The sequence below is a fragment of the Amblyomma mixtum genome, chromosome 5, assembly GCF_055824585.1.
Source record: "Amblyomma mixtum isolate Tamu chromosome 5, ASM5582458v1, whole genome shotgun sequence".
In the NCBI taxonomy this organism is placed as follows: Eukaryota; Metazoa; Arthropoda; class Arachnida; order Ixodida; family Ixodidae; genus Amblyomma; species Amblyomma mixtum.
This window is the reverse complement of record NC_143016.1, coordinates 174,621,977-174,637,905: the sequence shown is the minus strand read 5'-3', so window position 1 is coordinate 174,637,905 and position 15,929 is coordinate 174,621,977. Positions and strand designations below refer to the sequence as shown.

General features: G+C 48.9%; 1 pseudogene; it reads left to right on the top strand.

The window, feature by feature from the left end:
* The first annotated feature begins 6,256 nt into the window (after positions 1–6,256).
* LOC149344763 (uncharacterized) lies at positions 6,257–8,731 on the top strand (annotated as a pseudogene).
* The last annotated feature ends 7,198 nt before the right edge of the window (positions 8,732–15,929 follow it).

Genomic DNA, 15,929 nt, shown 5'->3' with positions numbered 1-15,929 from the left:
CCTCCATTCGTCTTTTCGCTGACGACTGTGTGTTATATCGTCGCGTTTCCTCTCACGACGACCAGGTTATCCTACAAAATGACCTAGAAAAAATAGATAATTGGTGTTCCGAATGGTTGATGGAGCTGAACATCACTAAATGCAAATTTATGCAAATTTCACGCAATCATTCCAATATTACGTATCCTTATTCTCTTCAATCAACTATCCTTTCGCAGGTTGAATCATATAAGTACTTAGGTGTCACAATCAGCAGCAAACTGACGTGGGAAAAACACATCACTCAACTCGTTGCTGATACATCAAAAACACTGGGTTTTTTTAGAAGGTCCCTTTCACTGTCTCCGCAATCAATCCGTAAACTAGCATACGAGACTTTCATTCGCACTAAACTTGAGTACGCATCAGCAATTTGGTCTCCTCACCAGGCTTACTTAATTAACACCATTGAATCCATTCAGAATCGTGCGGCACGCTTCATTACTTCTGATTACGATTTTCACCACAGCATTACCGCTATCAAGTCATCCATCGCTATCAGCCCACTAGCCCTTAGACGCAAAGTTTCTCGCTTATGTTTATTGCACAAATTATATCACAAATTTTCCTAACCTACGCGAGTCCCTTCTAGTCCCTCCTGTGCGCACGTCATCCCGTTTATTCAACTCCATGAGCATCCAACGTTTACACGGATCAACTAATGCCTTTAACAAATCTTTTTTGCCAGCCGCTATTCAAGACTGGAATCGGCTTCCAGAATCGGTTGTCATTGAAAGCGATCCAGAAAGGTTTAAAGAACGTCTGATGTGTTATCTTGCTGTATAAATGGTTTCATTTCCCTTTCGTGACTTTATTTCTCTTTATGCTTTTGTTGTGTGTGTGTTTTCTTGTTTGTTCTTTCTTTTAATTCTTTTTTTCCCCATCAATGTGAGTCATGATGAATGTACTACTCCCCCCCCCTTATGTAATACCCCCTCCCAGGGGCCTTTAAGGGTCTAATAAATGATGATGATGAATGATGATGATGAATCTTGGGGAGCCGCCTCCAGAAAGAGGCGTGGACCGTGCCCTCTTGCAGTTCTTGTGGTCACGGTGACGCAGCACTTCTTGCAGAAACGATGATTTTCTACCAGCTGACTCCGCTTAAGCCGGCATTTGACAAGGGTGAACTATGAAAGCCACTTCTAAGAACGTCACCACCTCCGAGGAGGTTATCCTCTTCTTTCCGCAGCTATCCTCGGGAGAAGCCGCCGGAACACAGTACGAGACGGAACACGACCGCACAACGCGCTGTGCCGTCTCACTTCCCATGTTTATGCGCTGTCTTGCCTTCTGCCGTCGCCGTCCAGGAAAGCGCTTATTTTCCGTCCAGCAGGCGCTCCGCTGAAATTGGCGTGAGGTTCCTTTCTGCTGACTCATTGTCAGCCGCGTTATTGCATGGGGGTTCGAGGTGGCTGCTGCGTTAAGGAGCCTCGGTCGACTCGACGCCCGTTCCTACCACCACAGGGCAGGAGTGCCGTCGAGGGAAGGAGTTTGGTGATGGGCGAAATATCACGAGTGAGCTTATACACATTATGCACAACTAAGAGCAAACGGCAGAGCCCCTCACTGCATAGTTGTATAGGGCTCACGTCCCCTAAAATCCTTAGGTAGAGGACGGCCTCTTTCACTTTCGCGCACTTAGGCACATGCCCCCGTGACGTGTTCCAGCTTTAGGGTGAGGAGGTGGCGGTAGGCCTGCACGTGTTGTTCCATGACCAGTTGGTAGTCGGCACGTGTCCCGACAATCGACGCTTGAGGCAGGCACGCAGGAACCGGAAACAATTGACCTTTGTCTCCAGGCATGGTCGCCTGGAGACGGCGCATCGGCGCTCGGCACGTGAGTATACACCGGAAATTTGGCCCCTATGTGTTCTAACTTCAGCCCTTCGTTCCTTTGAGTCGAAGTCGGGAGCATTCCGACACGGCCAAGCCCCAAGATGACACCGGGGTCTTATCCATGTGGTCCATTACGGTGTATCCAGACGACGGACCACGGACCTGTTTTGGCCCGCGTTCTAGCGGTCACTTGGGGTCTCGCTTCCGGTCTACGAGATACGCGCACCGCACGCCGACCGAATCGCGCGACAAATGCGATAACATTTTTTCTGGCAGCGGACCACGGACTTTTTAGCTTACTGGCACACTTCAAGTCTGGCAGCCACGTCACACTTGTGTTTTCAGGCAGTCGATTCACCACTGCTATCACTTTGTGCGCCAAGGCGACACCAGCAAAAGTAGTAGTCTTGCGCGCAATGTCAACATGTCAGCGTAGTCGGACGATGCTACATTTTACTTTTTAGGTTCAGTACAGCTTTATGGCTCGTTTACACTTGGGCATGAAAGCGATCGAATTCCGCCGCCACCGAAATGCTGCCTCGTACGCACTTCGTGGCCGCCACGACGCCGCTCGCGGCGCACGCAGATATGGTTAGAAAAGAACATAAATTGACGCTGTCTGCGCACCGCTAAACTCAGTATTTTGCTGTACGTTACACCAATTCTTACATTTCCCACGTTGAGTTCAGCGCATGCACAGCGAGAGACAACGAGAAGCCAAGCCTAGTGGCGCCATCTAGTTGTTAAGACGGTAACCATTCCTGACAACAAACCTACGCTAGCTCCTCTTAAGCCTAGAAGCGGCAGAACCATCACTTTAAATAAAAATAAAGGAAAATTTTCGCTCCTAATCTTTCTTATAGGCGAGGTGAGACCAATTGTAAGATCGGCGCCCCATTTATGGCCAATGAACGCAATGAAAAAGGCTGTAACAATGACGAGTTGAGTCCGAAGCGAGCGGTCCCGCTTCGAAGCGCGCCGCCATGTTTGTTGGTGTGGGAATGCAACCACAGACAAACATACTTAAAGGGGCTGCGAAACACTGCTTGAGGGGATACCGGCTATACTTCAGGTGGGTTGTTTATGTCACACAGATGCTGACTTAAAAAGAATTACAGGAATCGATGCACAGGAACGGGAGTTATTCAGTGAAGAAATTTCAAAATACAAGCAAACAAAACGCTGCCCTAAACTCGATTTTGGCGGGGTTTCCCACTTCTATTTCACTCTCCCAGTGACGGCACCTGGCGCAACCAATCAGAACAGCCAGCCAGAGCACGTCGCGGAAGTTTGTACTCCATGGTTGCCTGCTCTCTGTAACTCGTTCTTGCTGAGACTAGCAGCGTCGTTTCCATGCCAGAGCGCCCCTGGTGGTGTATTTTTATTTTACTTGCTTTGCAGGGCTTTTATCTAAGACAAACAATTTGTTTTTGTTGATCTAATATAAAACGCAGACAGGTGACAAAATGTGTCTATTTATTCACACAATTTGAAGTATATTTACTCTTTGTCCGATCCGTCCGATCATCAAGCTCGCGCCAGGTGATGTCATATCCGCTGCTAAAAACCCGCCACTGTGTGGCGACACCATCAGAGCCATGAAGTTGTTTCTGGGAGGACATTAAAATATTAAAAAAACGGAATATACGCGGTATTACCGACGCTAATAGCATCATTATAACTCACTGTATGCAATCAACAGGCAAAACAGTTAACTAAAATTGTGTTTCTGGACCCCTTTAAGCATGTTTCTCTATGATGCAACTTCCTCCTCGCCGCGGCAGAAATCGGTCGCGGGTCGATCGAGCTTTCCGCTAGTTGTTAAGGCGGAATCTCTGCCGCGGCGGCGAATTCCGCTTGCCCTCGCCGCCGAATGCCGAAGCGTAAACGCGCCATGAAACGAGCGTTGCTGTAAGCGGATCACAGAGCTTTTCACTTGCACCTAAGCGCACAAACAAAGTTCCTGTTTCTGCAATATTCTGCAAGTTCCTGACTTACGCGATAACATTTCAATGTTTAAATGTTTAACATTTAAACATTTAAATGTTATCGCGTAAGGGCCGTTTCACATGCATGCGATTCTCGCCTGCGACGCTGCGAATTCTGTCGGTCTGCGACTGGGGAGGGCCGTCGGTCTAGCCGCAGAAGGCCTGCGACCAAGTTCCGTCCGGTTGGAATCCAGTCGCAGCGTCGGTGTGTTCGCTCTGCGACTGACCAATGGGCAGCGCCGAGACGGCGCGTGACGTGACGTCACGTGGGAGCTGTTGCCGCGGCCACGACCGGTCTCCAGGCGCGCGAACGAGAGAGCCCGCGCGTCGAGACCCGCCGCGGCAACAGCTAACACGTGACGTCACGTCACGCGCCGCCCGGCGTGGGGTCACGTGGGAGCTGTTCCCGCGGTGTAAGCAAAACTGTTTATTCTAATCAAAACATACGAAATATTGCCTTGGATCTAAAAACACGCTGGTCATAACATCGTCAACACATTCCGTGCAGCGTTTCTGTCGCGTTTAATCGTGGGTTGCCTATGCGAACATCGAGCAACCTTGCGTGTCCCTCCGACCGAATTCGCTGTGTACGCGTTGCATGTGGAAGCACTGTGCGAAAATCGCACTGCGGCGTCACCGACTAGGCCGACCATAGTCGTTCTAGTCGCAGCATGTGAAACGGCCCTAAGTCAGGAACTTGCGTCGGCAAACAGAAATAACCAAATATTGCAGAAACAGGAATTTTGTGCGCTCAGGTGCTCTCTGTAATTGTCTGTGGCCATTACCATCCACCTACACGAAGTCACGTGTCCATTTCCATCGAGGCCTTGCGCATCAGAAGCATCTGTCTGTTTCAGGACATGCGGAAGGAGATCAGTAGGGTGCCTCCATTTCCTTGCTTTATGCCATGAAGCCGTCTTTAGAGAGGGGTACAAATTTACTTTCAACGCGCGTCGCCTCGTCGCTTCCATCACGGCTTCTTCGACATCACAACCGGGCCTCAGATCGGCCGGACCCAGTGCCTTTTTGGCGCGAAACCTCGGGCGAAGCACAACCACACGACGGGGCTTACCTTGGGCCTGCCGAGGAAGCGACGCCAGTGAAACGCTGGTTTCGTTCCGTGGGACCCGCGTGTCGCGGGCAGGACGTGCCGCGCACGAGACGACGAGGGCCAGCCAGAGTGCCGGAGACATCGCACGACGCCGTCCGAACCACGCAGAAAACATGAAACACACTACGGCAGCCGCTGTTGCTCTCGTTGTTTGCAGCTTTTCGCGATTGCTGCGCTTCCTCGTGTCGGCCGCCGCCCGGAAATTGGAGCAGTAGCCGTGACTGCGCAAGTGTAAGAGATTCTAGCGTATACTTCTCGCTACCCGCATTACTCCGAGCGTTTACCAAGCAGGAGCTTATCAGTCCAGAAGTGTTGGCCACTGTTCTGGCCAGCTTCACGGGCTGCTTCGTAAACTTCTGTGACAGAAGCCTGGCCATCCCAAAAGAAGAAAAAGGAACCAGCCAATCACGCACTGAAGTTTGCGCAATCATGCTCCCGGCAAGCCATCCTCCACCCTCGGACCCCTACGGCGCAGGCGCCTTTGACCGAAACTCGAGCAGCCGGCCGAGAAGCCAGACACTGGCTTTGTCTCTCTTAAAGTGACTATGCAGTATATTAACTGAGATTACGTAAAGCAGACGGGAGATAGGCATTCCATCGCTCGTCACCCCTGCGAAAGAATTTTTAAACTAGTATCAATAACAACGATGTTATAGACGATTAAAAATTGCGCTCCTCCTCTCCACCCTCAACTCGTACACGCGGGGCACCCGAAAAAAATGAAGAAAACAGCTCTGGGATTGGGCCCCGCCCATGAATACGTCATTCGCTGACGTTCGGGTTGCGACTTCCGGTCGTCGCACCCAGCGACCCAGCAGCAGCGTCGGCTGCGTATCTCCGGTCTCTCTTATGGGGTCACTCCGCGTCCAGCCGGCCGGGAAGGCGAGCTTCCGTGCCGGCTACACGCAGGCGTTTACTCGTACGCGACTCGTGTCCCCAACCCGTGGCGCAGAGTCGCAGCCACGGCGGGTTCGGACGAAATAGGCAACGACAGAGTACGCTAGGAAAGAGTTTATTAACCTAGCGCAAGGCAAAGCACACTGCGGAAGAATGTTCTATCCGATTAAAATAGAGGTACAGTAGCTCACCAAGTCGTCGTCGACCGGCGTTGGGTCGTCCGGGGGTCGCGGGCAGGATGGGGACCATCGGGGGCAGCTCGCAGGAGTACCGCGACAGAGACTTCCCGCCTTGAGCTCCTCCTTTTAACCCCTCGGGCATTCCCGCTAGAAGCAACCGGTTGCGTTCAAGGTAAGGCATTCACCCCTTCCCTAAGTCGCCGATGGGTTGCCGTGACCAGAGGGTAAAGCGCGGTGAGGAGGTTGTCTTACACTCGAGCAGCGCCATCTTGTTACTCCCATAGTTGCCTGTACTTATTTGTGGTTTGAGCTATTGAAAATTAATCGATTATTTTCAATATAGTCACAAGAACACATTAAAAATAAACCTCTAGAACTTTAAACGTCGAAGAAGGTGCTTAAGCATTACACTTAATTCTTTTATTGTTGTAAACTTTGAAATATGCAGACGTGTACCAGAGAACTTAGGAAAGTTTCGTTTTCGTTTCGTGTGCTGTAGCAGCTACCGCTGCTACAGCGGTAGGGGGGCTAGTTCATTGCTACCGAAAGCGTCGACTGCAGGGCAGTGTTAAGATATGGCAGTTTAATACGCCCAATACGCACTGCATTACAAACCTTTCCGCGCCGTGTGCACTTCGGAATCACTCACTCCCGCCGCTCGGTCCGCGCTCTTTCGCACGAGCGTTGGCTTCTCTGCTGGTTTTATTCTTCGATGTCTGATTCGGTGCCGGGAAAGCACTGCAGACGCAAGTCGTCTCCGGTGCGCACATTGGTCGAACGTATTTCTCGTGCGCACGTCGGTCGATCGCGTACAAGAAACTGGACACTAGACCCGTCGGCAGCGTTCGCGGCGAATTGCCGGCCCTCAAGCGGACACCCCAAACCACCAGAGCAGTCGCCCGGGCGAGTAAGCCCGCCTACTCTCAAAAGCAAAAGAGCACAGATCAAGAACAAAAGAACGCAGAAAACACAACCGTCCACTCAAACGCGCTCGCGTTACTCCGCGCGACCCGATCTACCGCTTTGCCTCGCTCTTGCATAGAGTTTCAGAAGAATACCGCCATCGTGCATCATATGCAAAACACGGTGTCAAAAGCAATCGGGGATTTCGCTTCATGTGTGAGCAATGTTCTTCTCTCGAAAATTCAAAACGGAACTGTCGCGTGTTTTTTGCGTTAAGATTTTTTTCCTACGCATGCAGCACGCATGACAAGGATTAATTCATGGAGCCTTCCGTTTAGTGGTATATATTGCAGGCCTGGCATTGAAACAGTATAATGAATTCCTCAGAACAATAAAAACTTTCTGCAAAAGTGGCTAAGCACTATTACGACACCACTGCCTAGTTACGTATAGGGCAGAGGATCTGATGAAGAGATTTTGAGCAGTCATGCTTTTATAGCAGCCACAGCAGGCACTTTTTGAAACCAGATGCAGTGCCAGCGATATTCCAAAGTAAACATAGTGAGCAGGTAGGTGCAAATTGTGGCTGCTCTCTGTTTATGTCTAGTAGAAGCTGCATTCAGTGTGAAATTTTTGATGCTTGTTGCGAGTGAGTTTTGAAAATTATGCTGAGCCTAACTTCACCCTTTAGAGCCAAATCGTATAAGTAAAAAGTGGTAAACTTAACTTTCCAACAAAACACTAAATATTTAAGTTACAATTAAAAATTTGCGAACTGGTATGTCAGTGCGAAAGTAAAGGCAGAATTGCAGCATAAAAAGAATCAGGTTCATGATAAATAAAATTCATCATGTATCAGCAATTCAGAGTGGTGCACTGGATGGCAGGGTTTACGCAGCAGAGACTGTATGTTAGGCATGTCTACATTATTACACAGAGTTCTGACAGAGGTCGTGGTGTCTCACCAAGTCTGTCTGCGTAGGGTGATAAGTTATAATACAGTGAGTGCCTCAGCACGTGCAATACTTTTACTTCAGGTTGCAAGCACATCTCACAATGCTATTTCAGGATCGCAGTGTTCGCCACTTATGTCACCACAAAAACGCAAGCAGGTAAGGTTAGGTGAGCAGAAAGGCCAATGCTTCAGGCAACAAAATTTTTATCTCAGGGTATATCCATGTAGGGGCACGCAAGCTCAGAAGCAGACAGTTCGCAGAAAATGTCCTCACCCCCCTCACGAGCTCAGTCACCCTTGATGAAGTTCCCACGCTTGCAGGTAAAACAGAATGAGTCCAAATGCTGGTGTCTCCGGTAATGTAAAAGTTCCCACATCAGGCCACTAGTGTGACAAAGTATCTCAGCCAACCGGTCACCTCACCTATATGCAAATCCCTCTGCAAGCACTTGCGCACTCCCACAACAAAGTCCCCACGCAAGCGAAAGTAGGCGAAATGCTTTAGGTTTAGTTTGGTTTGTGGGGTTTAACGTCCCAAAGCGACCAAGGCTATGAGAGACGCCGTAGTGAAGGGCTCCGGAAATTTCGACCACCTGGGGTTCTTTAACGTGCACTGACATCGCACAGTACACGGGCCTCCAGAATTTCTCCTCCAAAGAAATTCCAGCCGCCGCGGCCGGGCGAAATGCTTTAGATAAATAGCTAGAACCTCAGGTCAAAACTGTTTTTGCTTCAGGAAAAGTCTACACCACAAACCCCCAGCTCAGAAGCAGCATCATCAGGGAAATCTCCACGCAAGTGCTTGCAGGTAACACGCTAAAGGTAGAAGATGCAGTCTCCTCTGACAAGCCAAAGTTGCACTTGGGTTATGAAGCACGCACCAGAAGATGATTCTTGATTAATTTAAATCCCTGGGGTTATTATACATGCTACAAATTTATTACAAAATACAGAGTACCAGCTGTTCCAGGTAGCAGTACTGTATATTCTTTTAAATGCTCCTCCATTCATTACACCATCAGAACTTGGAACTCAACAACTGTTGATACAGTGACAGTAGTGGGGTAGCTTCACCAGTGCATTGTAGGAATGAACCTGGCCAATGTGCTTGTTAATGAAGAAGAATCCCAGTGTCAAATTCAGGCCTGCATTCCTTTAGATTGCAAATATCTCGTGTTGTGTCCTGTCAGATAGATGGCAATGATACGCCAAACGCAAGGTAAATAGGATAGAGGAAATAGGATTCTTTGTTGGTGCTTCGGTGCATCGTTGGTGGTCGGAGCTTTGGTGGTTCGTTGCACACAGATTAAACCATTCAGAGCGGAGTCAATTACAGATTTCGCGTTGTATTCAAACAGAATTCGCATCTTGACAGGCAGTGGTAGAAAATGAAAACAGTACAGAAGGCAGGCGCTGCACTATGCGCGTGTGTCGTCTCCCTTCTGCCTCGCATCAATTATGGAACACCAACGAAGTCTGACCGCGGGAGAAGACAGGAGGTGAGGATGGTGCACACGTTACTGAAGGGACTCCAGGTAATGCCGAAATGCATGGGGCATGCATGTTTTATAACGCCCCGTACATCAAAACAAACCTTGCTGGACCTCACCACCAATCCTCGTTGATCTCGGCTCACACAAACACAAATCACACGTAATGAGCGGCGCAGTATTCACCACCACCTGGAACTATCTTTGTGCGCTCACAGTCGCGAACATTTTGCACGTGAACTAGAAAAGAAATCAACACAGTACGTAAGCAAGCCGCAACACCGTTCCTCGCACAGGTGGTAGTGGTTTATTTAAAAATAAAAGAGTGGATCAAATGAGTGTTGCCGGCCGCGGCAATTGCTATCTAATATCTTAAGCACCCGAGCTGCAGCCGGCGGAAATGAAAGGGAAAGGGAGAGGATAGTGAGAAGTATAGAGGGGAGCGACAGTAAGAAAGGACAGGGGAGAGCTTTGTACACTATTTACAAAATACAAAAGTAATCAAGTTCGCGCCGCTCGCGCAGCTTCCGCGCACTACGAAGCCCGCGGCCATGCTGGGCGAAGTTGCCAGGTTAGTACGCTGTAATTGACGTTAAACCATCAAACTTGGTCTAGGTCGTCTGGATCATGCAGGGAACCATGAGCGAAGTAACAAGATGGCTGCCATCCACGGTTATAAAAAAAGTGGAGAGGGTTTACATGGGAGTGCTGCCGCCGCTTTCTCTCTAGAGTTGGTATAGTAACTCTATGTCGCAGTCAAGGCCAAACAGTGCGCCAGGAAAGGCTTTCGCCTTGCAGCACTTTAGAGAGCCAAAGTACCCCCTGAATTGTTCTTTTGTTTAGTTTTTATTTATTTGCAGAACTATGTTATAGCGTTGCTATGTCGCCGTTGCTGTGTTTTTGGCACCAACTCACATACCTAGCTAGATCTTGCTCGGGGTTTACTCACCGGAAGACTGCTCTCGCACTAATAATGCAAGTACCTAAGCGTTCTAAAAGCCGTTCAAAACTTCAAGACAAGGTGAATGCCAAAGCACCTGATAAAGAAAAGCTTGTTGCTGCGATAACGATACAGTGGCGCCCTAAGAGCCTGGCAGTTGCACTCATTAACAACATCATCGATAACTTCTCTAAAGTGTGTAGAACAAGGTTAATGCGCATACACATCCCGAAAGAAGCTGTATCACGAACAATTAATAGCCTGGACAACCTTTAGGTGAAGAGTGAATCAAACGAGAAATGGAACCTAAGAAACTTGACTGTCACGCAAACACATTACTTTGAGTCGTGGGAAATTGAGATAGCCTAAACGCCCAGTTTTGTCCCTAATTGCATTCAGCAGACGATCTACGTAGTACGAATGATTTTTTTTGTATTTACGGAAATTATTTCCACATCAGTAATTTGCATTTTTCTGCCTGCAACTAATTTCTGCAGATCATTGTCGTATCGGCTAATCGGAAACACATTTCATAAGCTTAAAGCCCAGTTACAGCATAAACACCTCAAGATATATTAATCAGTGCGGGCAGCAGGCACGTAGGCAGGAATTTTTTTCGAGAGGGGCACAAGGTAAATTTTGAGGTGGCGAAGGGAGGGGGGGGGGGAGGCTTGTTGAATGGGTGCCTTGTGAGCATTTGAAACATAATAATACTGCCCTGCCGACACCGCCTAAAGTACAACGAGCTTACCTAAAGACGTAGAGGAAAGGCTGATTACATATAGCAGGACAGATGTTACCACATGCTGTACCCGCCACGCAAACGGTTAATGAACAAACTAGCGGCCGTAAAAGCTTTAGTGAGAACTTGGCATTGCGGATTTGTTTTCACTTTGTTTTTCTTTTTGTTCATAGAGGCTGTAGTCATATGGGTCCGTCAGTTTACGCTGATGTCGTATATGGTGACCGGATACATGCAGCAGTACATGCGGCTAATTTACGGTATTTTCCATCTACATATAACATCAGTCACGATGTTCGTTAGATTTTTCCGAAACGGACAAAAACAATACGCATCGCGCCACTTACGAACGGCAGTGTAATCCTGCTCCTGTTACCCAGACTACTGGCACACAGCATGCGTTTCCTCCATCTCCATCCATGCGGTACTATGGCGATAGCCTGCTAGGCGTGTAAATGATAGAATGACACTATTTAAACGTGTATACATTTTCATGAAATTTGCCGTCTCATATGGCTAGTTTGATGCGCTTACATAGAAATAGTGCTTGCATTCACGCAAATTTTCGTTGACACTCTTCGCTGCCTTTTTATGTGTGTGTGTGTGTGTGTGTGTGTGTGTGTGTGTGTGTGTGTGCGTGCGTGTGCGTGTGCGCAAGCACACACACACACACACACACACACGCACGCACGCACGCACGCACACACATGTACATACATACACACATACACACAAGCATACACGCACAGACAGACAGACACACACACACACACACTCTCTCTCTCTCTCTCACACGCACACACACCTGACCACTGGTATAGGCCTAACCGCTGGACCGCTGGTTGGCCTCCAACTATAGTTCACTGTACCTCCGACGCTGGTGGAGGCCTACCATCGGCTAGGAGGGGTTGGATCGACACAGGACGTGATGCTTCGCATGTGTAGGCGGCTCTCTTACCATAATGTAAATAGGAAATTCGAGAACGTGACACGCAACCAGATCCTCTGCCTTTGTCGCTTTTGTCGTCTACAAATCATGTTTAGAGAAATGGAGACCTTGTCCCATACGACGGGTTCTTTGACGCCCATCGTGAGGACACGTGGTTTTTGAAGCTTTCCCCGATTACGTGGCCACAGAAAGGTCTCGCCTGTTCACAATGGCTGCTTAACGGATTGTTTAATGAAGTAAAGGCTCTGAGGTAAAGCCTTTCCTTGCGCCGTCTTCTTGATTAAATCAGTAGAAGAGAACCACGGCCGCACGATGGTGCGTTTCCATCGATCGAGCCGCCGGAATACAACTAGCCGTCGCTTCCGCGTGGTGGCGGAGCAACAGCGACCTGATTGGGTCGCATTTTTAGTGCGGCACTTAGGCTTTCAATTTTAGATTTCATCGAGGCCCTTCTATATGTCTGGAGTCTGTTAGACTTGAAATAGACTTAACTGAAAGAAAATACTTTATGGCCGCAAGTGGGTTTCGAAACCGGACGGCGCGATCAGATCAGTTTTGCTGGCCACTGCATTAGACCACTACATCATCGCCTTTTGTTGTATGTACATGAACCACGCACAAACCACGAGGAAAACAGTGGCAAACGGACGTGGCACGTAATGTGGCGCACATAACCAACCCAGCACTCGCTCTTACATCATCGCCGCAGCCGAACATCCCGTGTCCTGAACTACCAGTCTTTCGCGCTGTGCTTTGGATATCGTCTACATAAACTTCCAGCCGTGCGCAGTAGATCCGAACACAGAAACTTCAGTGAAAACCGAAGTGCCAACGCACCTCGCATTTGGCGTAAGCACGCCAAATCCCCCAAAATTTGCTTCTTTTTTTTGCCACTCTTAGTGCCTTGCATTGCGTTCTTCACGAAGCTGGTGGAAGTCCTGCGGAACGAGGGCGTCAAAAATTCAATTCATTCTCTCCAAAACCTCTGATGTGATTTTTAGGAAATGTTTGTCCGCTTGAGAACTGACCCTTCGTCAGGACTGACACATTAGCAGCTGTATGTTTTTTTTTGACACCTTGGCGGCAAGGATGCGTGAAGACCTTTCAGCACCGGTTTGGCAGACGCGCCAACTTTGTCGTTCATCAGCGTCGGAAGTAAAAAAAAAAATACAGCGCACTTAAGAAGCAACCTCGGCCTGCGGTCCATGGCTCGAGGAAAACTAAAAGGGAAAAAAGAGAAAGGCGCAGGCAAAGGTACAGCAGGAGACAGCACCCTCTCTTTACTGCCCTTTGCTCTCTCAGCCTTAGCGCCGCAACCAGTCGTCCGCGTACCTCTTGAAAGTAACGCCCATTTCTCCATATGCATCCGCTCACATCCTTCTTAGCGCTTCACACTATCGCCCTTCCCGATTCGTCATTCATTTAATTCTACGATTCATGTGTCTCGTTGTTATAGCCTTTCTGGGAGGAACATTGTCAAAGTGGGGTATCGGAAAGGTATTGTGAAATTCAAGCGATTTTAGGCTGAAGGCGTTTCCGAATGCTTGCTTATTTATTTTAACAAAAGCGACAGCAGTGCTTTGAGCATGCGGTTCTCGGGCGGTTCGGGGTTCGATCCCCAGTGCCGCCGGGTACCCATTGGCTTCCAATGCGTAGAAATTTTCTCGTGCATCGGTTCTCTGAGGTGAAGTGCTTCGAAAAAAGTCTTTCACCTAACCTTGTGTAGAAGAAAAGACTGTTTCATGGCGCTCTTTGGTGGAAGGCTGCCCTTGTACTATTAAAACTTATTCACGAAAGAAAACATCCCTTGGAAATAGATATAAAAAAAAAACGCAAGCAAAACAACTCTATGCCTAGGCTAAACGCACGCCAGGACCAAGAACGCGTATGCAATCCGTACGTAAAAGGCGTCAGTGAAGCCTTAGCCAGTATTCTCAGAAAGGAAGAGGTGGAAACTGGGTATAAGCCAGACACCATTATCAGGCGCCTCCTCCGTAGTGATGCAAAACTATCGATAGTAGTATCGAGACTATCGATAGTTGAGTCACTATCGAACTATCGATAGCAAAAAAAAACTATCGACAGCACTACCGACAGGGGGCTATCGATAATACTATCGATATTGCTTTCGATAGCAGTATCGATAGTGCCATCGATAGCCGTATCGATAATACTGGCCATACATAGTACTATCGAATCTATGAAATCAACCACGCATACTAAATTTTGTTTCCCGAGAGTGTGGTATTTAGGTGATGGAACGAGTAACTGACAGGAGTCACCCGTTTACACAGCCTACGCGTGACCGAGCTCTGCAGAAGTTCTCTACATAAAGTTACTGGATAAAGTGTTTGTGTCGCTAATGTACCAGTTGCGAAGCATGTGTGCGAAAAGCATTACTCCAGCGATCACGTCAACAAGACAACGTATGCAGTGCACTATGTTGTCGTGTTACCCAGCTTAGGTTATGCTGTTTGTTCTTTCATCGGATGCACTTGCATCTTTTTTCCGAACTGTCCTAGCTACCCTTTAAGCTGAACTGCCCTGCTTTTGCGTCTCATTTTATTGTGGTAGTCATGGTAGTCATTTTATTTTAATTCTATAATGCTTTCACAACCCGCCAGTTATCTTTAAAATTGGTTAACTTGTACACAGGTCGGCGTATAGAAGAAAAAGGCATCTGGCATGCGGAGTGCATATGAAATGCTGTCAAGAGCCTACAAATGATGAGATGCACAGCAATTAACGTTCGTTCTTCTTGTTCCGGCCATCATGATGCCGAGTGCCTTGGTTCCTGTAATCTGTGATTTTGTGCTTATATTTAGCCTTTATCTCGCTCGTGTATCAAGATGTCCTTCTCATCTAGTATCCTACTGGAAATACGTCCGCGGTTTGAGCGATAAACCACACCAACGCTTAAAAACCTCACCAACGACGAAATGTTTGATAAGCATCAGTTGAGTTGCCGGGCTGCGGCTCAGGGACCCATCGCGCACGCACCCCGAAGCCGGTAGCCTGGCCCCCTTGGTTTTGTGTGTGTTGGCTGTTCGTCGGGGCTCCTTGAGCAGCCGCCATCCTGGCGCCGCCGAAATGGGTTTGTTTTGAGACAAACGCGGCAGAGGGCGGCAACGACGGTTAACCGACAGTGAGGAGGCCCGGCCTTGCAAGGTTGCGTTCGGGCCGCAAGACGCGGCCGATGCGCGGACCCCTGGGGCTTCGAGAGGGGGTCGCGTGCAAATTTATTGCTTTCGACAGCAGACCGCGTGACAGACGGGATGCCCCAAAGGCGAGCGGCGAAGGGGGGAGCGCGACCAGGGCAGTGCGCGCGGTTCGAGCTGAGTGTTTGCCTTCCCTGTGCCGCCGCTGGTGTTTTGTGTGTTTGTTTCTGCCTTGTACTGTAACCAAGCGGAAATGCGTAACGTCTTCTTGGAATTCGCGCGGTGCTCGCGAAAACAACGACCCCGTGAGCACTGGCTTGCTATTGGCTCCTTTAGTTTGAACAAAATTCTCCTGATTGGCTCTGACAAGCGCATTTCCTATTGGTTACAAAAATGGTCCCCAGAATGCTGTGAAAGTGCATTTAAGGGCGAGTTTTTGGCGCGAAACAGGAGAGGGAGATCTGACTGGGGGCTCGGGGAAAGATCGGACCGGGGGAGATCGGGCCAGGGGGTCTTGGAGGTCGGAGCTCGAGAGAGTCCGGAGGGACCGGCCGGCACCGGATGAGAGGCCGGGCGAGGTCTGAGAGAGTTCGGAGGAAAGTCGCTGGTGACCGCTCGTGAATAAACCACGTAGTCACGAAGAAGTGTCCTGTCTGTTCCGCAACGTGTCGCCGGATCACCGAACCATTAGAAGGCTACAAGATCAACACCATCGATCTGAGCGATCATCCAACATCCA